The sequence below is a fragment of the Botryllus schlosseri genome, chromosome 5 (genome assembly GCF_051294905.1).
Source record: "Botryllus schlosseri isolate E-star chromosome 5, Bs_hap1, whole genome shotgun sequence".
NCBI lineage: Eukaryota > Metazoa > Chordata > Ascidiacea > Stolidobranchia > Styelidae > Botryllus > Botryllus schlosseri.
This window is the reverse complement of record NC_137240.1, coordinates 21,491,233-21,517,340: the sequence shown is the minus strand read 5'-3', so window position 1 is coordinate 21,517,340 and position 26,108 is coordinate 21,491,233. Positions and strand designations below refer to the sequence as shown.

Sequence of the window (26,108 nt, the reverse complement as noted above, 5' to 3'; positions counted from 1 at the left end):
CCGGTAAAGTTTCAAAAAATGTCTTTGCGGACCGGTGAAATTACAAAATTGAAACGAGGCCAAATGTAATGTATGCAACAGTTTTTTGCAATTATATGGTGCTAGAGAGTGATATTTAAAGGGTTTTGATCGTAATTAATTATCTTCATGATAGCATCCTTGTGATTTTATGGTAGTCAATTTGCTGAGTTGAAGTAAAATTGTCTCGTCCAGATAAACGTGCTGCCGCCGAGAGTCGTTTACAGTCTTTTGCGCCGAAGGCCGTGGGTTTAACCGACAACGGCAACTCGAATAATATTCTAGTCTTTGACAATGTCGAGAGAAGAAGCGTTTCGGAGTCTAACCACTACTACTACTATACCGGCTATCTGCCAATCCGTGCCGAAAAAGCACTTCGTCAGCCCTCCCCAAAAACGTTGGTTTGGGGCCCCCACAGAGCGATGAGCCGAACTTCCAGGGGCTTCACCCCCAGACCCAACCGTTGGCAGATGTTATCACGTGTAGCCTACTTGTAATCACATTCATGCTACTCACTGTAAGCAGAGAGTTTATGTAGCTTAATCGCGTCAATAGCGAAAATTTTCGATCATTCATGACTGAATCGGTTTTCGAGCTGCCGAATTTTTGGCACACCTTTCGGAGTCCAATGTTAGCCTGAACTTTATTATGTGTTGGTACGGCGTGGCGCGTTGATGGCTGACGCCGAAATGCCTATTTTTATAAATCATGCGTATTTCGTGGAGAAGGGCACCTAATTAGCAATAGGCTACATTTGGTTGGAAAAATGTTGGTAAAAGTTTCAATAAAATACGCTATGATTTATGTTCATTTGCATAATAATTTTGAGCTGTTTTCAAGCTCGGACCACCTCCAATTGGACGGTTTGGGTTGCCCCGGTTACGGTCCTGCATAGAATGAAAGAATCAAAAACGAATGATCGCGCAAACTGCGCTGTTTAGCGATGAGTCAGCTCATACCTGTACTATACTTGTCGCTTGCATGTCGTCAAATGACACGTCTTGAACTTTACGTTAATTCGAACATGTGTCCAGCCCTACTGTTACCTCACGAAGTTCTGAATCAGTTTAAAATTTGTTCTTTTATTAATTTTATCACTGGACAAGCCTTCAACATTGCATCTTGAATTCAAGGTATAGAATTGTAATATACCTGGCGGACCGGCACCGGTCCGCGGACCGGCGGTTGAGAACTACTGGATTAGATCACTACGCTATCTCATCACCGTCGATGTATCTTCCGAGCCGTGGAAAGACTTCACACCAACAATCAGACTTGTGGAGTTTGCGATTACGCCTGATATGTCTGTTGACAGAGCGTCGAATATGTGGGTGTCGATATTCATCGAATCGAGTAACTTTATATTCATTTTATTAAACAAAGCAAAAACTTTGATAACTCATTCGCACTTCAGTATGAGTCATTTTCCAATTATTTTCGTCCACAGCACGAGTTTCTTATTTTCATAATATTCACATAATGCAATTTTGTGCGACCACTGGTCATTATTGTGACTATACAAGCATGCTTAATGAGCGCATCCGTGTATTCATCGCAAGGCAATATTTTGACAGTCGAAGCAAGCCAGCAGCATCAACTATATACGAAGCAGGTTTGAGTATTCGAGACACTTAATGCGAAACGTCAACGCACAGAAATGATTGGGCGTTTTCCTTTAATAAAAGTAGACGTACATTAGGGTTGCTCAGTATTGACCAACTTCGTACAATTTTTAGTATTACATGGTTACCATATATTTTACACGTTTGAAAGTTTCGTTCATTGTTCCTAATAATTCTTACTTTGTATCGTTTCTATCAACTGTATGCCAGTGTCCATCGATCGGAAACGGAATCATCCAAAAATGGAAACTGATTGAAACTGAATTTATTTAACCTATGCTTTCAGCATAGCGGTTCAGTGCTATCACTGTATGATTCATAACATTTCTAACTGTATAATTATTAGATCGGTGAACTATAGTAATGATTTTCCAAATGCACCATCAGCTGCGTAGTTCGGAAGAATAAAAGTTATCCCTGTCATTTGTTGACATGTCCACATAACTGGTGAGAATCTAGGTCACGCGTTCAAAGTGCCCAACCTCAACGTCTGATTACATCGAGATAACTGTTTTTATATTCAATTACGACGTTATATATTCCGAAACTGTAGCGTGTTTAGGCGATGTTTGTTCAGTTAACCTGTCCTTTTGTATTATCATAATGTCTTATATGGTGTGGGTGTGGTCACATCGAGAATGAACGGCTCACTGCATTTGAGTTACGTCATACTTGCGATTTGGCCATTTTGACCGGCATGACGAGCGCAAAATTCGAAAAAGGGGGTATCAATGGATGGCTGCTGCAGTATTGATTACGAAAATATAAATTTTATTCTGTTCATGGTCCCGGAACTCCCCAAACTAAGCCTCGTAATTTTGATTATGATCGAGTTTGGTATTGTGACGGAGCAATTTTGTCTCGCAAAATTAGACTGACGCTAAGAAGAAACAGCCACACAGCTACGACATACCAAACAGAGGTGGTCAGTATCAAATTACTTCCACTTTTTGAATGACTTGAAGTAGATTTTGCCTACTCCCTCTATTTATTAAGTAGTTGTGATTTTAGACCACTTTTACTTCTACTTGACAGTTTTCAGTTTTTTGGCAAAATAGGCCTAGAATACCTACTTACTTACTTGTGAATCGCCACTCCTACTTCTACTTGAGTAGAAATTCCAGCCTTACTTCTACTTTTACTTGAGTAGCGACGGTGACTACTTTGACCACCTCTGAATTACAAAGACATATGAAGTTTCGGCCAACAGGCGACTCCGCGAAATATGCTGCCAAGAAGATCGACAGTGAGAAAACCTCTACCGAAAAGGATCGAAACCTTCAGCTGAATTTTCATTGACTATATAGGCGCCTGAATGGCTGTCTCCAAATATTGCTGTCGCCAAAAATCCATAGTAGTATATGAAATTGCCAGTATCATTGACCGAATGCCATCATGAATTCGGGAAAATATTCACGCTAGGCGCGACCAGAGATCTGTATCGCTCTGATAACATAAAAATTGGCGCCCACGACCAGTGGTTTAAACGTTAGTCGCGAAAGGACGTCGTGCAATGAAATTTGGATGGAAATTAGGTCGCGAAGGAAGCACTGATATAGACCCTGGATTTTACGGCTACTATTGTGTGTTTGCTTGTTTTACTCACTACATTGGCGCCGTTAAACTCTGTGGTCATTTGCGCCCGTACAATAACTTCAGTAACACAATATTTGTAAAGTCTTTTCAGTCGTGTTGCGGACGACTTCCATTCAAGCGCTCTTCCAGCGGCAGTTTCTCTCGTTTTCCGTGCGTCGGTAACTTGTGTCGTAGCTGTCAACGTTTGTCTCGGCTCACCATCACTCTCGGCTTTTACACGCACGGCACTGTATAGAGGTTCGCGACGAGGACCCCAGATAAACCTCCAACACACAGACGTTGGTCCGAAACAGGATTCGAACCACTGCCATCGGTGTCGTGACGCTGGTGCTTAACCAACTACGCCAATCGCTTCCCCACCGAAACTATTTTAATAACGATTTATTCTTAAGCCAATGAAAGAAATGACAAGTCACAGCTGCGTATAGGTAGTATATTTACAATTACTTGAAGGTTGACATGAGTATGAGTGACACCGAAATATTAGGTTTTGTGCCATATAGCCATTGAACTGGAATTTTCCATGAGACGATGAATGCGTGTACTTCACCAAATAAGGTCTCTCAACAACATAAGCTAATCAAACTACAAGACTCAAGTGACAGCAAGAACGTCATATTTGAACAGGATCCAGAGAAATTTATATATATTTATATATGCTTTTAATGAAAAGTTGAGAATCAGAAATCCAACGTTATTGGAATGAGTGAAAGTAACATATGTTACGCTACTAGAGCACAGGAGATATTAAATTTACTGGGATGAATCTGAAGATTGAGTGAAATGAGAAATTAGCACAGATACGAACAGTCTGAGATAATCCCATCGTACACCGTTCAACGAAATCAGTTCGGGGTTGGCCCTCGTTGTAAATTGACTTCAAAAAAAATTTGATAATTCTCAAATGTTTTAAACGCAGAGGTTATTTTAATTCATGAAAAATTGTGGAATACGTTTTTCTTGCGCGTACTTTTAGAACACACAGTTTGCCTTAACATAGTTCCAACCCAACTAAATGTTTCGAACCAGATCAAAGGTCTCAAACACGTGGCCTGCTCTGACACTGCTTTGATTTCAGATCAATCTTCAGTAGATTTTACAATATTCTACATAAAATTGTGGCACGTCACAGGTCCACTAGCTGCAATATTATAACCCGACAGTTTGACAATGTCATGATGCATCCTCCCGCATGATGTCTATGACTCCTTATTTTAACAAATTATGCCCGGCTCAAAAACATTTTTTTAATATTTGAAAATGTGATTTTCCGTGTCAAGCGTGAATAGTACAATAGTAAATTACAATTTCACAATGTTTGTGAAATGCATGTCTGCAAGCTCCCGTCAAATAAGGCCTTCTTGGAAATTGTACATTAAATATCCCTATTATTGATGCTGCGGCCCGCGGCGTCATCATTAACTAGGAAATTGGCCCGCGAGCACATTTAAGTTTGATACCTCTGAACTAGACATTGTTTGTTGAAGCACAGAGCGGATCCACATGCGCGGAAATGCCATATACCCAGGGTTGCCATTGACATGGACCCAAAAATGAGGACAGTCGAAAAATTAAATTAGCATGAAAAGCGTTTTTGTACATGCGTTGTATTTAATCGAGCCGTGGCATATCACATTCCATACTTTTTGCCAGAAATACTCTGCTCCAGCAACATCCTGTTATTAAAAAGTGCTTCATGGATCTCACGGCAGCTCATAGGTCTAGGTTTACTTGGGCCGAAGCAGCACTTTACCCCCACCTCAATAGGGTGATAAACCAAACTTCTACACCTCGTTGTGATGAGAGGCGTCAACCAAATGGAAAAATGCCGTACACCAAGTTTAGACTAATTCATTTTTGAGCACATGGAGCAAGAACTTCAGTAACAATGCTTGTACTCTTGGTCCTGGCCGGAGAAAACTCATTTGCGTCGTTGGAGTCGGGGAATATTGTTTTGGACAATTGCAGTGTGCAATCGTTGGTGTGGAATGATTGCTGGTGTTTGACAATATGGAATGCCCTGGCACCCTCTGCAGCAGCTGCCTTGTAGTTTGTGGTCGTTGGTGCTGATCGACTTGTGGAAAAATGTTCATAGACTGGCTCAAATTAATCATTATGACACAGTTCTTGTGTTTTGGGGTATCAATGTGAGTTGAAATAGCGGTCTTTCCTATATGGCCTCCAGATTAATGTCACAATTGCAAATATTACAATGTGCGAAACCTTTCAAGTTTCGTTAGATACCTTTGAATTCTCTCACATAATCGTCACGAGGAACGTTTTTGCGCCTGCTCATTGTAACTAACCAGATTTAGCCTTATTAGTAGCTAAAACTATATGCACAAGTGCAAAATATTTTTAAAAAATTTATCAACGATTTACTACTTTTTAACCAATGTGTGTACTGCACTGCGCCTTTTTTCACTACGCAATAAATGCTGCCTTCCCACAGCTTGAGTTTATTCTGCTGTAGACCGAACAACAGGAACCTGGTACTGCTGTTAAGTGCTAAAATGACGCCCGCTGCGATAGCTTGGTGCAGACGAAACTGCTATACAGTTACTCACACTCCCTGCACTAGCCCTCACCAGTTAGAAGTCAAATCTTGTGGTGTGTAAATCACGAGAGTTCCTATCATTTATGATGTCCTAAAATGTCAACGTAAAATCATAATTTTAGAATACTATGCAACACTACCAGAGAAAAGCGTTCGAAGTTCTTTAGTGGTTTAAAATAAGACAAAATAAGGACGCAAGTCGAAAATAAGGACATTTCTTAGAAATAAGGACAGTTGAGTTTTCTAAGACGTGGCCCTTCAAAATAAGGACAAATCTCAAAAATAAGGACGGTATGGCAACCCCGCATATACCCCATACCACTTTTGGATGTAAATTGCGATATCGACAGTTTTATTACCTTGTTTAATGTATTTGTTCAATAGTCATGCTTTGAAGCTTTCTGGTAAAAATGTTTACCCAGTTGCATGTATACTTGAGATCTTTGCATAAGCTGAGTGTATATATATTTAATCATCCTATCATAAATAATGACAGTTTGGTGTTGTGACCAACAACCTCCATGTCCTTTACACAACCTCATCGCATAGTCATTTGCAGTTGTGGGGAGCGTACATTTAGCTCGAGCATAGATGGTGGTTATGTTCTTGATTTTGATTAATACATGCAATTATAAGAGCAGTAATTTGTCAAGTCGTTATCAGACGCAAAGAGTCCGAGCCCGAAAACACCGACTTAACTTCGATCTCTGCCCTATGTAATCCGCGCAAGCGGCACCTGAAAGAACTTAAAAAGTGGGAAGTGTTACAAGTCTAGAGATGCGGACTCATATTATGAAATAGGTGGTCACTATATGGGCATATCAGTCAATCTTTATAGTACAATCCTTAAATTCAAAACATAAGGGGCGTGAGACCATAAAAATGTCCCAAAAAAAAGAGCGCTGGCGAAAAAAAGGTTTGCTACCACTGATTTAAAGTAGTAAGGTTCTGTAATTTCACAGCTGTCTAAACGTTCTTGGGCGATATCTTTACACTATCGGTTTAATTTTCATATCCACAAGTTTTAGTGGGTAATAAAACCCCTTAAATGTGGACCAGTTCACGCCATCAGCATACGAGTCCTGCGCTCCACCTTTATAGTAGATCCCGTTTAAATTGGACAAGTGACATTTGTCGTACCACCATCCTCCCTTAAAAAGATTGGCGCAGCTAACACCAGGCGCAGCGTCAACATCGCGATCCTTTGTGGAAAATTTTTGTGCATTTTTCCGAGTTAAAGAATATCCTGCAGTTCCAGAGTATCCGGCAATGTTCAGAATGAAATCTTTTTCAGGCGAGCCGATATCAAATCGCCTTAAACAAAATCAGTCGAAATTAATTTCACGCAAAAAATTCAAAAACTCTCGATATTTCGAAGAATTGCGTAGATTATATCTTTTCAGTTACCAGGAGTGGTGACAGGTTACCAACGTAGTACTAGTACTCTTTCGATGTACTCAAGTAATTTTTATCTACTTTAAGTACTTGCTGTCCTAGAAATTTATTTCTCCACCACTTCTACTTCGTCATATTCCGTGATTTACTTACTTACTTTTCAATATTTGCAGTTTGTCAAGTAGAACTATATCATTTTTCCAATAAGACAGCGAATGAGACAACGAGAAAGACTGGGATGGAGAAATTTGAGAGCTTCAGATTTTCACGGAGTACCAATATGAATTTCCCCAAGTTTTGTAAAAAGCAGAATATTCATCGTGCTTCGCGCAAAATAGATATGGAGTCAAACTTGTGTATTCATGAAAGTATCGGTCAATATCATTCATGTAGCGAGTTGCGAGGTTCCTTTCGCTACGCATTTTCGCTCATATGACATGTTTAATCACAGTAAATATAGCCCAGGCAATTGTTCGTATCGTATTCAAGCAGCGTGTGTAACTTCCCCGTATCGCTCTTCGTCTCAACTGCGGGACTTAAAATAGGGTTGGGCTGTCAATCCGTGACATTTTCTGAAACGAAGCGCTAAAGTAAACGGAATATATTATTCACTGATCTATAACAAACTATTATTTTCATCCTGTTATGCGGTCGAAATCGTATGCCACAGAAAATTGATATCTCCTGGCATCAAGGTAGTGAAAGTAGTCAAGGATGCTAATCAAATAGAAGTGGAAGTAGCGACGAGAAAATCTACTCTATGACGAGCTGATGCCAATTTTATCTCAACACCGCAATCTATAGATACCACGATCAACTACGATCATATGACTTCTCATCATTCTACCATCATACAACACAGCCTCAAACAGCCCGAATACGCCAAATATTATGAGTCAATGCTATGAGTCAAACCTAAAGATAGAAAATGGGTTTACAAGTACTCAAGTGAGCAGTATTTAAAATAGAATGTGAAGGGCTTTTTATTTAATTGCAGGGGATATCTTCCAAGTTTGCCATAATCCTCTCCGCATTTAAAAGCATATTAAGTAATGAGCGGCAAATAAGAGTAATTTAAAAAATTACTTTGATGATACGTTTCTCATGCAAATTTCATTCATATATCAGATGCAAATACGTCCAAATCCTACTTTCTGCCTGGCAGTATACCAGTTACGAAAAGGAATCGTTTGAATGGACCGCATCTGAGATTATTATTATTATTATTATTGGAATAGTGGCGCTTATAACCGATTAGGTCTTTTGCGCCGCGTACGAGATGATACCGCATCTGAGATGAATTTGAAAGTAGTTTAAAATTTATAATAACAAGGAATAGTAATGCTATTACAGACATGTTACAATATATTACTACCGAAAAGTAGAAATGCTGCATTAATGATGAGTTGACCACCCATGCAGTTATCACATGTTTTTGAATACGGCTGGACTAAAAACGGGAAAGGAGATACCAGTGATTGAAATTATACATGTCAGCATATTTTATTTACGAATACTGAGCAAACTTCTACACTCCATTCCAATCCTCCATATCGATTCGTAATTGGAACGTCTCGGATGTTTGTAGTATCTTGTACAAGCGGTCCAATCCTAAAATTGCGGTGTCATGTGAGACCGGAAGGTCATATTCAAGCGGAAGCTTTGAGATTCCTCCTTCATTGCCACCACAGAAATCTTGAATTATAGGACACCAAAAATATATTAACTTTTTCACCTAGCCAATGCTCTCCACTAGGACTCCCAAATCCATTGACGTATTCTGAATAATTTTGAAAGAAGTCGACACTGCCGTCCAGGCGCTGCTGAAATACCTGCAAAATCGCCAACGAAGAATCATCATCATGATTGAGATTATAAAAATCATCAATATGATTATACTTATTTCGTTTTGTCTCATCTCACATTCCCGACCGTGTCTATATAAGGGTTCTCAACTTCCCCTGTATAATGGGTCGCATCTTATCATCAAAAAGTGATGCGGGACACAGACAATTGTTACCATGTAATCAGACATGGAGTGATAACTTCATGAATTTAATCGATTGCGATTGCTACTACTTTTTAATGACTCATTTATGATTGCGGTTACGATTACAGCAACATCAGGAGTAGTCGATTACGATTACCCACGATTACAGTCGTTTTGCTATTTTGAACTTCAGCCTTCAGCACATTTTCGAGGACAGTATTGCGATGGTAAGGCCTCTTGAACAAGCAAATTTCTTTAAAATGTGACGTGATTTGTTTGTTACGTCACAAGTTATCAAATACCCAACTTCATAGTGGACGATTTCTCACCCCCAACAATTTTTATTGTAGATACAACTCACGCTAACATTGTGTATAAGCGGATGGCCATGACATTGAAATCTAATGTCATGGCCATCCGTTTATGGATAAATGCCCGCTTCAAGTAGGGCACTTGGCAATAAGATTAAGTGATCACAAAATTTAGCACTGATGAATCACTAAATGCTTCTCATAGTTGAACATACGTATGCCCATTGCCTGTAATATACTTGAAGAGTCCTGCGCACTAAAAAATATTGGGTTTCAAATTGACACACAGATTGTGAGCAATTTTTGGGCTGCCGCCATTTTCCTCCGAAAGCTACCGTAACGGAGGCGCAATCAAAATTTGGATAGGCCCTTTCCGCTCTAGCGGCTGCGGATGCTTGTCATTTCTTGAATCTGTTGCGAAATGTATGGCGCGATAGCTTCACCGTCGCACTTGTATGTATGTGTATCAATACCATATCAGTAGTGATTGCTTTCATAATTGAAGGTGGTCGGGGCCGCAAAATAGGCGTCTGCAGGCCGCATGCAGCACGTGGACCACGTACTGAGAGCCCCTGGTCTAAAAAAAAACATAATTTATGTTAAATTGCTAGTTTTATGGACCTAATTCAGTGGTTCTCAACCGGTGTGCCGCGGCAAAACTAGCGTGCCATTTACGTATCGCTAGGGTGCCGCGAAAGATTTCTTCAAAACTTTGAAAGTATGCGTAAAACAATTCTAGTCTATAGCAAACCAGCAATAATCTAAATCGGGCTCGATGTGAATGAAGTTGGGACATTTGCCAAATTAAAATTGATGTCATGCCCACAATCAACATCCCTCACGAATTCGCTTTACCCACCATATTGCGTGCCTTAAAGGCTCAATACAATTTTGCCCAATACGTTGATTAGTCACAGTAAGGAGCAGGCATGGCGGCCCCTGCATGGCAATGATGTCGTCGCCGCTGAGGTTATTATACCGGTTTGTTGGAACTATAATTGAACTGCAGGTGCCTGCTAGTAGATCTTTTAAGATTTGGCTATCCTAATTCGTGCTACATGATCTGCGTGCAAATGCGTTTGGCTATGTGTAGGCCTACGCCTCTAGGTCTCTGTATTCATTAGTGGCGATCGAGCTTGGCCTGTTCCATGCGATGGTTAATTACATCGACCATGTGGTAGTGGGCAAAGTTTCTTGTCATACAAATCTCACGAAAGACTATCTTAAGGGCAATCCAAAGTTTATGCGATGTCGTAAATGGATACTAAATCAAAGTGTCCCCTTTTAGTTTCATCTGAATGTATGCGCCCTGCTTGTTGCAATCAAGAAGGAACCATATTCTAGCCCGATTAGTACGACGACTTTATTCAGTCAGGGCTTAGTGAGTTATAGGATTGATGACTTACTTAGCATAGCTTACTTTTAAGAATATTAAAATGGAGTTTATTTTGAAGAAAGGAAGTCACGCATAGACACTCATCTGAGATATCGCCGATCCAAAACTTTTGGATGAGCGAAAAGACCATTGTAAGTCGTTCACCAGAACGTTTGAAGTTTCAACGTGTTCGCAGCAGGCCAGTTATGTGATAGCGCAGGTGACAGCTAACATATCAAAACCTCACACGGAAGCGGGGAAAATATTATTCCGGCTTGCACTAGAACTGTAAAAAATGTCTGGGACCAAAGCTGCGTGTGGAAGAATTGAAAAATATTTCCGTGTTAAATGATACCATTCGTAGACGTATTTGTGATATCTCCGCAGATATATACATGATACCGTCATTTCGCATCTGAAGCAGAGAAAAGCCTACTTGAGTACTTCGTAAAGCTAGAAATACTTCGTCAGAAACCCCCTCTGTACCACTGTGGGATCTGCTAAACATTCTCGTAGTTTGCAGGTGTTACAAGCCAAAAATTTGAAAACTGTGCTCGCATAACAATTTACAACGTAAATACGTTGTAAATTGCTATGATGCTAGTGTGCCGCGAAGTATTTTTTCACTTTCAAAGGATGCCGCGGGGTCAAAAAGGTTGAGAACCACTGGCCTAACTCAATGATATATTCCACTTAAAAAGAAAGTTCGTAAATCAATAGTTTTTTTTTTCACCATATCCTCAATTTTCAAAAACTCGTTAAAGGGCAGCTTCGTTTCATTGTTCAGCTCATTGTTCAGGTTTGGTAGAACTGATTTGGTTTTGTCTCCGTCAGCAACTTCATAATTCATCTGTACCCCATTCATTTGGTCAATAGGCGAATCTTCACTTGGGATACTGCTTTCTAGGAGCGAATGATGTTGTTTATTAGCATTCACATCGCCAAGTCCGCTCCTATGAAACGTTTTGACGTCTTGTTCGCGTATATTCGGCTTGTCAATGTCGTCTTTTTCGCGTATATCCGGATTATCAATGTCGCTTTTCTGATCCTCCAATTTCAGTTTTGATTCGCATAAACTATATGGATCACTTGAAATTAGATCTGTGATTTTGATGATTGGCACGAAGTGATTCGGTCGAAATGGATTGCTTGTCGTGGGCGCGGTAGTTTGTGTCCACATCAGATTCGCAACAGGTATGGCAAATTTCGACACACCCCGGCCACAACATTTGCGCGTGAACGGTTCCGTCAGGTATTCATTTGCCAATGTTGACGGATAATACGAGCGAATCGCGGAGCCAAGGGCGGCACTCAATGCGTAAATATGCATCATCTCGGACCAATGCCCCGGAATGCTTGCTTTTTGTACCAGACGGGCATAAGGCGAAGACACAATTCGAATGTCAGCTATAAGGTCAACAAATCCTTCTGCGTCTTAGTCATAATATTTCGGATGCTCAATAATTTCGACCGCGGTCAGAAGCCTCAAGCACAAGTGGTGTTTCGCAGTGGGACATTGCGCGATAAAAGTAATTCCCATCGCCATCAACTCGCAAGGCCGTGTGATCCGTGGTGATGATATAATGAGACTGCTTCAAAATCATAATTGAAACCTCATACACTACGGCTGCCTCATTTGGCATGCTTCGATCAGGCTCGAGTACTTTATACAAACGAAGTATCCGTTTTATAGCTGTACAATGTTCTGGATTTGCTCTAATATGTCGCAATGTCCACTCATAATTGAATTCACCTTCGAAGAATATGCAACAACGACATATGAAAATCTGGATTTTCCGCTCATTGAAGCTACCGATCTCCGCACAAGAACAGTGGAAGTATCTGTTGCATTCATAGCATTCGTCGAACTCGTCGGACTTTAAACAATCAATTCCGCAAACAGTACAAGGATGAGACAATAATAAAAATTGCTATCCTTTCCACTGTCCTTCGCTACCTCAAATGATGACCCCAATGGGATTGCTACGAGCACTGCCACGCGGGGGAAAGTTGCAAATTTTGCACAATTCCTGAAGCGAGGGGACGTCACAATGAGGTTCTTTGATAAACCCATGTTAACTATGTGGTGACGTGGTGACGTTGCAACTCTACCTCAAGTACACGTACAATGTGAATTACAAAATTAATGTTAGAGACTGTTAGTCATACTTATCAGTGGTCACACTAACGTAGTAGGTTGGTAATAATGGTCTTTCTACTACTATAGTATGGTCTGGTCATTTTACACCAGGCTGGTATTCGTTTTAACGGTTCCTGATCCGCCGACTATTATGGTCGGGGCTTGTGCAAGACACCGTCTACGCGGATCGTACGAGCAGTACAAGCTTAACCCAACGTAAACCAGAAACACTTGGGTAGGAATACTGGAGCCGATTTCGGCCTGATCAAACTCCCAACCTATTCGTTTTGCAGCTGCTGAGCAGTGAATATATTTAAGCGAACTGAAGCGGAACTAGTCAAATATATTCCGCGCTAAGCATTATTATTGTCGGATATTATAATAAAAGATCACGAGCGTGGATGCGTTACGACTCGCTAGTCGATATACCTTGCCCCTCCCTGTGCAATACTATAAAGCAGAAATGATACGTAAATCTCCAAATTCAGTGAAGCAAATATATGCAATTACAAAATAGGTCATATCCAGACGTTTTCAACTTTAGTTTACTCATTGCTCATCATCAGGATGACAATGGTGCCGAGTCTCACTAGTACGTCATTTAGGTGTCGCAAAGGTAACGAAAAAGAAGTCTTCCCAATTTTGAAATTATGCGCAGAATGATTCAGTTCTAAAGAAAACGATCAATAATCTAAATTATAATCTGTCGATCATGATGTGAAGTTTATTTGTAAAATCAAAATTACTGTCATGCCCGCAACCAATATCCACGCGAATTCGGTTTACCAGACATATTGCGTGCCGAAACGGGTTAATCCAGTTTTGTACGATGCGTTGATTGATAGCAGGCATGCTGGCGCTTGTGAGACAATGCTGTTTTCAAATCCTCCTTGCCTTCCTAACTAATTACCACCAAGAAATGAACTCCCTTTGAAATGTCGTTGGTGTTCATGTTCACGCTATCAAATTCAATTTGCAAACATAACCGGTCACATTCTCTTGTTAGGCGTGCTGGTACTTTAGCACCGAAAAAGCAGAAAAACTTCGTCAGAGATCACTGCTGTATGTAGTGGCGAGATAACGTAGCGTTATAATCCACAGCTGCAACACCAATGGGTTGTGGGTTGGAGTCCGACCGAGGTCGACTCCAGAATCCCTACCTAGGTGATGGAGGTTTATCTAGGCTCCTCCTCGCCATCTTATCCGTGTAAGAGGTGTCTGATAAAAGTCAAGAATGTAGGCCGTTGTACAAGTCGGCCGCTTCGGAATAGAAATGAAGAAAATTGCCTCGTGTAAATGACCGTGACCATAGTAGTCGACACACGCCATGAACACCTCTAAACAATCCCTGTGCAAGGGTGTCGCGGACTATTTTTCATTTACAGAGGGTGTCGCGAGGTTAAAAAATTTGACAACCACTGGTCGGTCTGAATCTGAATTGGCACTATTGCAATCATAATTCAAAAATCCCTAATGGGAATGGAATATCCAGATGATGGACTCACTATAAAATTCAAATCTGAACGAAAAAAAAACATCTTATAAATCTAAATTGGAAAAAAATTCTAAAAGTGGATTTCAAATTTTGGATTTGATACATCCAGAATCATATGAGCAAAATACTAATCTGGACTTACACTGTAAACGAAAATGGTGTGTTTGCGCAATTCACACCCTAGCGTACGGTGTGTTTTGGGTCATCACACCTATTGGGTACTAAATTTGTCATTTACACCTAAGCTATTGGTGGAAATAAACCGAACACACCCCTTCACACACACATATCATAAGATATACACCCCAGGCATTGGCATTTGGGGTGAATTGTTGAAGATTACACCTTTTGTCAGACAAATATGAATTTTGGGATTCAATCCGCGCTAGCCGCTTCCACAAAACTTGACTGTTGAAGTTTCAAGTCTGTGTCGGTCAGAAGCCTGGTTAAGCAGGCAGGGGTGCGGCAAGTCTGCATTCTTGTTAAAAATTCAGTCGAATCACTGTACTGATCATTGTATGGGCACTTGAGAACTAACTGTAGGTCGTGTAGGACATATTCTCTTTGGGGTTGAATTATCCACCGAAAATGCGTGTGTGCGTGCGCCCACTTTATTGTTGTCCGTGTCTTTAAGGCTTCTTGGGTAGGCACAGGTAATGTTCCATTGTTCAGTTTTTATGGATTTAACCCGGTTCGATCAAGTGAATTCGCCTACGCATATAGTTTCAGCTTCAGTGACAAATAAGCATTCGTTGTATAAGTTCGTGTGCTACATTGACATGAATGAATAATAGCTAAGTCCGCAATATCATATTGTAATTCACATTTATCGTGCACTGCGGTACTCATACTTTGGCTGAAATTTCACCCTGTCTACTATAGTGTGACCGATGTATCTCAAGTGTGTGGCAAAAATACGACACATTATGAAGTTGTCACGATACTGGTTTATAATTTCTTTCATGTCACGTCATATGCACAATTGTACATTGTACGTGGGCTATATGTACAAAATATATCGGGCCTATTCCGCACAGCATTAGTGTATAACCACAATATAATGCAGGTTAAGGGTATTTAGAGCTGGGAATACTAGAAGGAGTTAAATTTCAGCCACAAACTTATATGAGCAGTACGAAATATGGGCGTAGCAAGAATTCAAATTAGAATGGAACACCAGGTTACGTCACGGAACAATCATTGAATTGAGCGAAAGAGGTACTAAATTGGGCAAAGTTTTCTGGTTATTTTCATATCTATATTGATGTGTTATTCACTATTTGGTAGCGTTATGAATTGCACACTAAGCCTAACCGACAATTCGCATACAGCTTTTGGATCGTATCAATGGTTCGTTCTATGAAGATAAATCTAGTACTGCAAGACTTTTTGAAGCTTATTATGATGCAATCTGCAGCTTCACAGCTATCAAATCCATATTTCCGATAAATCAATTATAGTATACATACAAATATTCCGGAGATCATTAACTTCAATATAGTTATTACATCAGTGAGTCAATTGTCATGTCATAATGGAATATACAAACAGTCGTCACCAGAACAGCTGCTGCTATGTTTCGCTACCGCTATGTAGAATGTTTCGTTATATGCCGTATTTCCGCGCTTAAGAGACCAGACTGGCTATCGACTGACCGTATTAGTTGTCGTGAATCTGTGATGAAACCCTCTTTCGAGATTGAAAATATCTGGATGGTGAGTTACATTTCGTATCGGTACTATTGTAGTTAAGAACATTTGTTCCGTTGCGTTTCCAGTACAGATCCGATTCCTGTTACTCAGTGTCGCAGCTGTACTGAACAGAATTATATGTAGCAAGTTTGAATTTTAAACGTACCGGTAGTGACGATACATTGAATTCACATAAATTGTTGTATCACCAGTACCGATACCAATCTCCAAGACACAGTAGCTCAATGGCTCTAATGGAGATACTGTTGACAGGTTCAGCATTAGCTATGATTATAAACTACGGTAATTTGGGTTTCAGCGACATCGTTTGTAAGTGCATTGAAAAAAAAATCGACTCGATTGTGGTTATATTGATTACCAAAGCACATCACGACCTGTTTAAGTGTAAAGGGTAGCCTACCACTGACTATGCAGAGCTATGTTTATAGGCCTATCACCCTGTCATTATCACTGAGCTATACACATTAAATATTATGTTATGTTATGGTAGGAAGGTAAACATATTATCTATTCTACTTCAGACTTGCATGGGCAAAGATCGCAAATTTGGGGCTCTTGAAGAACGAAATTATCGATTTCTCCTCATGAGAAAACAAGTGTAACATACGAACAGCAAGCTGAAGCATATGAAGCAATGGTATCTGAGGTGAGCAATGGACATTTGATGAAAGCTTTCGATCCCCGTAAATTGGGGCCAGTAAATGTTAATGATATTATGACATGGGTGAAAATATGACTATGCAATATTGCTATCACTATGAATATGAGAGACTTGACTAGGAACAGGCTTACCTCATTGAACATATTTTGCAGTGGCCCCCTCAGACTAGCTGCTAAGAGTATATGACCCATCAACTAGACTACTTCTTTTGAAACTACTTCTCTGAGTTCTGCTCATATACTTATTTTAATTTGAAGCAGCTTGACATGGATTTGACGTAGCCACTTCTATATGCTTGTCATTGAGTAGAAATTGACATCTATTGCCTGAGTAGCAATGCGCACTACTGCGGTCAACTCGGTGTGCAACAATGCACGGATTAGCTTGGTCTTCAATGTTTTGACCAATATGAAGAAGCAAACATAGCCTTGCCAAAGTTTATCAAACTGTCATTTCGATCAATATAAACAAATCATAATATATGCACTTCTTGACTCATGATATGACATACACACGATCTGTGCATATGCACAAATCTGCTTTTTGTTAGATTCAAGGACTGATTGCTATTAGTAGCAGACTCTTACTCTGTGAATGTGAAATCAAATATGTTGTTGGCGAGTAATATACTATGCGTAGGACAGTTACAAAATTGTACTTTAACTCGCTTATTTACAAGCATAAAGCAAGTCAAGGCTACAACATCAGTACACATTTCGGATGTCTTGGGCCTTTCGAATCCAATCCAAATTGTCAACTAAAAGTTTACCGTATGCCTCATGGTTATTTTTTCAATTTTAGAATGCTGCTATACAAGCTAATATCAGGGAATTTGGACCATATCGACGTCACATTTAACGGTAGAAGCGTATGCTGCGAAACAGTAAAGGATCGTTATCAAACAGCTTATATTCCAAGGTAATCATTATCATTCAGCTAATTTGCAAAATTCCATGTATAGGCTAAGGCAGTGGTCCCCAACGTGGGCGACATCGCCCCCCAGGGGGCGATTTGGCGGTCTAGGGGAGCGAAAATGACGAAATGGGCGACAGGGGGGCGAACATGAACAATGGGGGCCATTGGGGCGACGGGGGGCGAAAATAGGAAGGGGGCGATGACGCGTCAAAACGGCTGACCTTTTTTTTAGTCAACCTACGGAAATTTAGTTACAAAAGTGTGTCAAATTAGACATCGAGCCGAAAATTTGACCTTTTTATTTAGTCAACCCGCCGGTGATTACAATTTGTATGCCCAATTTTCGGTACACAAAATTTTGGGGGCGATGATCATCGGTGTTTACCTTGAAAAGGGGGGCGATGGGTCGAAAAAGGTTGGGAACCACTGGGCTAAGGCAAGTCAAGGTTTCCTAATCACACCTGTATCTGCGGTCGCTTTGAATCCATTCTGAAAGTCAATATTGCCAAACTAGAAAACGTTTCGTGTTTTGGATTAATACCAAGTAGTCAAATTTAAATAAAGTCCATGCATCTCTTTCTCTGATTATTTTTCAAATTTTAGGATGCTGCTTAAAGACTGCATGCTGCAAGAGCAAGATTATATCACAGGAACTAACCGAGTTTAGGAGTATGCTGCGACAACTGAAAGACTCGTTATGAAGCCAGCAGGTATTACAACTTTGTTAACGACACCTGATGTCAACTTTCGTAGTCGCATATATGAAGTAAACCAAAGCAGAGATGGTCTAAGTTACTAGCGCTGCTACTCAAGTCTATGTAGAAATACCCCGTCAATTTATACTCGATTACAAGTAGATGCAACAGTTCCCAATACAAGTCAAAACTACGTCAAGTGGATGTAGAATACGAAATGGCGGAAAAATAGTCAAGTATGGTAAGTAGTTTTTCGGAAGTTTGTACTTTGAAAATTGCAATATGAATCTTCGCGACTAATATAAAATAACTAATGGCATATGACACTACTAACAGAAACAATCTTCAAAAATATATTCAGTTATTCCTGGTACAGGTGGTGTTGCTAGACTTGGACAACTAGATATTCTAGTTGTCTAATTATACTAATTGAAGCTATTCTAATTTGTGAAATGTTTCTATGCTCTAATTCTAATTCGAATCGAATTTATGAAATATTTCTATGGTCTACGGCAGTGGTTCTTGACCTTTTTTCCTCCAGCGCCCCCTTTCAAAAATTATCGTGGTCCAGCCCCCCCCCCCCAACCGCATATTGTAAGGAATGTAATAAAGACAATGAGTAAGAGGGAGGGCCGTAACAGCACTTCGTCATCCCCCTAAAAACGATTGCCTTGCGCACCCATAGCGTGATAAACCAAACTTCTGAGGGCTTCGCCCCCAAGAACCCTGTAGCGTGATTTCGATGGTCAGCAAAGTTTGTGTGGCCTGGTCGCCCTAGGTACCAAAAAAGACCCCACTTCGGCTATCCGGTATTTGTTGATACTAGTCATCTACATTGGGTGTCCATTTACTGACCCATCTATTCTCGCCTAGACGCGCGAAGCGCGAAAAATTTCAATAATTAATGATTGAATTGGTCAATATGATCGGGAATTGCATGTATATTGATATCAATTTTTATCCTCTCTCTGCTCACGTAAACAGATTTGCCGGTAGAGCTGAGTGATGTGTGATTGAAAAGGCAGGGGTGGGCAACATACGGCCCGCGGGCCGGATCCGGCCCGCGAAAGGATTTTGTCCGGCCCGCAGACAGACTTCCGTCTTACATGATAATGTGGCCCGCAAGTCCCCACTACTTGCTTAACGTCAAATTTTAGTGACTGTATGTTATTATATACGCGTATGCAAATTGCGCAGCGTGCAAGAGTGGAACTTACGCGTATAAGTTCGTCGAAGCGAGAAGACTTGCATTATCGGCATTTACGATGCACTCAACCCTAGCGTCGTTTGTGGCAAGCATGGTATTTGTCGACTACAATGATCATTCACACCAGGCTGATATGTCTTATTTTTGAATCCGTAACCGCCGGCTTGTTGCACGGCACACTTCTAGGCTTTTGTAAGACACCGCTTATGCCAGAGGTCGCCAACTCAAGACGGGTAGCGGGCCACTTTTCAAATTTCGTGGAGGACGCGGGCCGCATGAATTCAATATCGAGATTAATTAGGCCACACAGTTGAACAACGACGCTATCTCGTCACGTACTAAACGTTAATAAATTGATATCTTGGTAAATTTGGGGTACCGGGCTTATCGAACGCCTTGAAATCTTAATTAGGGATTGCACCGTGTGTTCATTGATCAGCTGTGAGTAGACACGAGTGTGAGTAGCTATTGTCAAATCCACATTGCCTTCGTCATTATCGGCGAGAAATGGCTTTGAAGTGAAATTGCTGTCGTCAAAATACATTCATCAAATACGATTCATTCCTCGTATACGTCGATGAATGGGCGAATAATGTATCGATTCAGCAATCCGGCCCGCCAAGTACTTAATTTTCCCATATCCGGCCCGCCGACTGGAGAAGTTGCCCGCCCCTGGTATAATGCGAAACGAGCCAAGCTTGCGATGCTGCAGGGGTGTTCAAAAATGACTTTTTATTCTTAAATTCTACTCACTACTTGATAAAATTGTTAGGTTACCTAATTGAAGATTTTTTTCATATAATAAATAAAAAACTTTTTTTCTGTAGCAATGCGGCTACTGGTTGGAATCGAACCAAATTTGGTGTGCAGGCTTCAATTAGGTAACCTAACAATTTTATCAAGTAGCCAGTAGATTTGAAAGAAATAGTCATTTTGAACACCCCTACTGTACAGTAGACATTTGCTATTCTCATGCTCATAAGATGGACTATGATTTGATGATAACAGAGTTTGATTCAACTTTTGGTGATTTCAGTAATTCTAATTATAATCTAATTTGAAAAAAACTGTCAGCTAGAATTATAATTTTAATCTAATTTCCAACTGTGTAGCTCAAATTTTAAGTCTACTCTAATTCGAAAAAAAAACTTGTAGTTGTAATATAATTCCAATCCAATTTGGAAAAAGGGAACGTTTTCTAGTTGTCCAAGTCTGCCTGTTACATGCAGTTTGCATGAAAACTATCCATAAATTTCCATCTTGTCGATGCCTAATTGCCCACACATACAGTAATCGTGTGTGAACATGTTTCCTATAGCGGTAAGTTCACCGTATCGGACCACAGTCTGTGCTGCAATTCCTTAGCAAGTGTAACATCTGATTTTTTGTAAGTACTTCGTGAAAATATATATACTTCGTAATGGCTTCTATTTTTGTGGTCTTTCATTAAGTTATGCATGTTAGCATATGTGCCTGTTATTTGGGTTGTGAATATGCATTTTGATTTCAGGATGATGCCACAAGTTCTTGCTGAAGATAGTGACTCAGCCTTCGCCGTACAAAAGTGTTTTGCGAAAACCCGGAGGAGGCGACTTCCCAATACTACATGGGCAATATTCTTCGAGCAGTATTTTCAGTGAATTTTTTTCTCCGTCGCTGGGATCTCTGTTTTTGTTATTTCATATTTCAATATGTTTCCATTTTATGTTATTATGGTTCAATTGATATCGAATATATGCAATCAATAAAGTTTATTTGCAATAGCGTGCCATTTGGAAGAAGATGCAGGATTTCAAGTGGGGTGTATATATTGAAATTCCGCCCCAATCAATTCTAATGGCTAGGGTGAAATATCCGATATACACTGCAAGGAATGGGGTGGATTCTGGTCGTTCACACCGGCAGGGTTACGTAAGTTCTGTTTTCGTGTACCACCTTTTGGGGTGTGTATAACCACTCTTTTCGCTAAGAGTGTACTTCCTTGTTTCATTGGCTTCAATTTTACATTAGCTGGTTTCATTAGCTTTTCGATAGTTTAATTAGCTTTCCATTAGCTTCATTAGCTTTTCATTAGCTTACTTTCCATTAGCTTACCTTTTCATTAGCTTAATTAGCTTTTCATTAGCTTCATTAACTTTTCATTAGCTTATTTTTCATTAGCTTACTTTTTCATTAGCTTAATTAGCGTTTCATCAGCCTAAATAGCTTTTCATTAGCTTAATTAGCTTTTCATTAGCTTGCATGTACAAAATAAAGGCACCCGCAAGCGAGTGGCGCAGTTGATTAAACACTATACAGTCACGACACCTATAGACGTGGGTTCGAATCCCGATTCTGACCCACTTCTACGAGTCAGAGGTTTCTCTGGGTTCCTCATCGCCGACCTCACTACTACGGCAGTGCATTGAAAAACCCAGACTGAAAGTGAGCAGTGCTACAAGACAGCAGCAAAGACCACGATGGGAACGCTTGGGAGCGAGAGAGAATGAAGAATGACGACGAGGGCGATTGAAAATCGTTCCTAAAGAATACTAAAAGCAAAGACCTCTGAACATTATGAAATTCGTGTCGTGGAGCACAGGGCCTAAAAAGGCGATAAGCTCCACTGTGTTGCAGACATGGGGTAATCGTGATTAGTAATCGTAATCGATTACGACGATTACAGCATTTTCAAGTAATCGTAATCGCAATCGATTACATTCGAAAAAATTCCGAAGTAATAGTAATCGTAATCGACTACTTCCCAGATCTAATCGATTTCTCTGTGAAAGAACGATTACTTTTTATTTGTACAAGGACTATGACATAAACTGAACATTCGTGAACAAGGAAAAGATGTTATACCATGTTCGTGACAGCACAAACGTCTGATTTTCAAACGCCACTGCTCATTATTACGTCAGAAGCAGCCTATTAGCTTTGCGCGTCATTGTGTAAGAAGTATCCACAGTAAATAAATATTCGATGTACCTACGTCGTCAATTAGTCTGATTGTAAGAACACCCGCCGTGCTGTATATCAGGTTATCAACGCGTTCGACACGGCACTACCTCGCAGCAGAATAATTTATCTCCGCTCTACCTATAGTTTAAAATAGTAACTTATGTGTTGGTGTTTGGTTATGCTAATGCTTAGTTAAACAAAGTTTGACCGTTGCTGCTTGGCGAGCAGTAGGCCTATCCAGTACGTACGTACACCGGACAAAGATTTGAAATTTTGTACTCGTCAAATAAAACATTGCGCTTTCCACAACGAAGCAGTAAAAATCAACAGCTGGTGATATGTATATCATAAGCGAGCCGTTTTGCCATTTCTTGTAACGGCAGCTTGCATTACAATATCTGTATTAAGTTGAAGGCAGAATTTTATGTCCGCTTCGTCTTATTCTCACATGACTCTACTTGAAACAGGCGCCTATCGTTATTTCATAATTCTTTATTCAACATTGGGACCTGCCGCCATGGTCATGGGCTTATATATCATGTTTGCGTGAGTTGTAGCTGGAACCAGGACCAAAACAGCAATTCGTCTCCCAGTCCAAACGTTGGTCTTTGGCCCCCGTAGGGTGGTAATCTCAAGTTGAAGACTGAATTTCGTCAAGAAATTTAGTAATTGCAATATATTACTATTAATTTTTAATCCTCTCTCAGCCCGCGATGGTCAGATATACCTGTAGAGTTTATTTGTTTGAGGTAATCATGGTGTTTGTCGACTACCACAGACATTCACACCAGGCCGATTTTACGCATTTTCGATTCCGTATCTGCCGACTTGTAGCACAGCCCACTTCTAAGCTTTTTGTAAGACACCGCTTACGTGGATGAAGCGGCAAGGAGAAGCCTAGATAAACCTCCAACACATAGGTAGGAATTCCGAAGTCGACCTCGTTCAGACTCGAACCGGCAACCCATTGGTGTTGCAGCCGTGGAACCACTGCGCTATCTCGCCACACAATTACCTTCCTGTAGAGCTGGGACAACGTAATTCATAATTGTGACCACTGGTTTCTTGTTATAATTACTTTAGTGTATGTTCTTAACTCGTGACCTCCGGTTTGTTATATAATCAAAAGATATTGTAGATGCTCAAACGTAGCAGACTAAAAGAAAAACTTTCGTGAGACGCATAAACAAATTGTCATGTCTTTATATCTGACTTCATGTCTAGCAACTCAAGCAGTAAATTACTATAGGGTCAGTGGCCACATTTACTACAATAGGACTTGAAAACATTTTCATCATGGTTAAAAAGCATTCATTCAATGCGGTCGTTGAACTTTACAACCAAGTCAAATAATCCATTGGTTTGCTAGTTAGATAGCGTTGTAAAACGTGTTGTAACACCACCTGCACTTAATTAACTCTGGTGATGGGCAGACTTAAATTTGAGTGCCGATCCAGACGCATTTGAGTGTGAGTATACTTTTTGACGTGAGTTGAATAACGAAATCGTTGCTGAGTAGAAAATCGCTACTCTACACCAAAGGAATTGGTCTTCACCCTAAATTATAAACTCCAGATTCCAAGCAAAGCAAGTGAAATTTTTGAATATAAATTTTTTTTGTTATAGATTGTTTTTTTTATTATTTTTGTTGGAATTTCCAACGCCAAGGGAAGCCGCAAGTTGGCTAGCTGAGAGCCACATGCGGCTCTCGGACCCGCGGTTGGCAATCATTGATCTAGAGAGGATTTTCAAGTTAATTAGATCTCTCGAAAATACTCTATAACTTATGTTGGTTTACGAAATACTTTTTGCGTCCCCTTCGAGCTCGCTCTCCACCCTATTGGGAAATTTGGGGTGCGGCAGTTATGGCCCTGGCAAGAATGCAAATCGTTGGGCGCGATAAATTGACCTCTATGGAAATGGGCAATGTATACATTATGACGTAACAAACAAATGACGGATCTTTTTTAAAGGTAGTTTGTTATCTCATTAGGCCTTTTCAGCGCAATCCATATATTGTCTTCCAACATAGCTTCTAAGATGCAAAATAAATGTAATCGTGAGTAATCGTGATTACTTTTCCAATGTAATCGTAATCGTAATCGACTACTTCCTGATTTTGCTGTAGTCGTAATCGTAATCGTAATCGCGTCATTCAGAAGTAATCGTAATCGCAATCGATTACATTCATGAAGTAATCACCCCATGTCTGCTGTGTTGTACCCATTAATACATAGCCTACATACATATCAGACCAGGGAAACGTGCGGCCCGCAGCCCAAATACGGCCCGTGGCGCTATTCTGAGCGGTACGAGAGCAGTTGCTTGCAATTCAAAGCACAAAACCTACTTTTGAATGCTGCTCGGTGGACTGAAACCATAGGCTGTGTAAACTGATTGTAAACTGAATTCGTTTGACACGAAGCCTGCTCATTGATATACCGCGATTACGCAGCCTACGTACTTAATACGGATAATCTAGATTAAAATTAAAGTCAATATAGCATGGTATGCCATAACAATTAAAGTCACAAGAACTCACCCTTTCCTAATGATTTATTACTAATAGTTACGTCAGGCAGGCCGCTGAGGTGAAACCGCGAATTCATTGGTGTGCGCGACGTTGTTTGTTCCATCATAGTTCGAAAAAGCTTTGGCCTTCAGGATGTTGACTGACTGACTGACTGCCGCCTGACTGGAATGAAATCGGCGTAATTTTCTACCCTCTTCGGATGTGACACTTACGATTCTGATATGCTCACTATGCTCACTACATGGTAAGACTAGTTTTAAATTACATAGGCCGTCTGTAGTTCGATTTGACTTGAAGTTACAGCCGTGCCATTTGGCGACATGCGGTTTGCGCGATCATTCGTTTTCGAATTTCATTTTGCGCGGGACCGTATCTGCCACATCCCAAACCCCCCCCCCCCCCCCAAATGGAACGGGGCCGTGCCCTCAATTATTACGCGAAGGAACGTAAATTATTGATTGTATGATAAAACTTTATCCACATTTCTTCACATTTTTCCGCGCCTTGCGCGATTGTGCATCGCTATAAATGTTTTGCTTATTGGGTGTCATTCCATCAAGAAATACGCGTGATTTATAGAAATAGGCATTTCAGCGTCAGTCATTACTGCGTCACAACGCATCAACACATAATTAAGTTTAGGCTAACATGGGGCTCCGAAAAGTGTGACAAAACATTCGTCAGCGATAAAACCTTGGCCGAAAACGACGGCACTTCGTTGATCGAAAACTTCGATATATATATGTCTAATTGTTCATAAGCACCTGAATGGCTGCCGCCGAATCTCGCTGTCCTGACAATCTGTACCCCACAGGTTTAATACGGTATGGGGTGATTTCAATATCTGTTCACTATGTGAGAGACAATTGGTCACGAAATATTCACACGTAACCGAGTAAATTATTACAATAGGCCCACCTGAATATGTTTAACTATTAATCAC

At 40.4% G+C, this 26,108-nt stretch overlaps 1 protein-coding gene and 1 long non-coding RNA gene across 2 annotated transcripts in view; one reads left to right on the top strand and one right to left on the bottom strand.

Annotated features, from left to right (window-relative positions):
- Window positions 1-26,108, bottom strand: part of LOC145439855 (uncharacterized) — a 366,083-nt gene that overhangs the window by 106,353 nt on the left and 233,622 nt on the right. The gene's annotated exons all lie outside the window — the stretch shown is intronic.
- On the top strand, window positions 17,679-21,363 carry LOC145438858 (uncharacterized). Its single transcript, XR_013915043.1, has 3 exons — window positions 17,679-17,790; window positions 18,391-18,497; window positions 21,200-21,363. It is a non-coding gene; the product is annotated as an uncharacterized LOC145438858 (long non-coding RNA).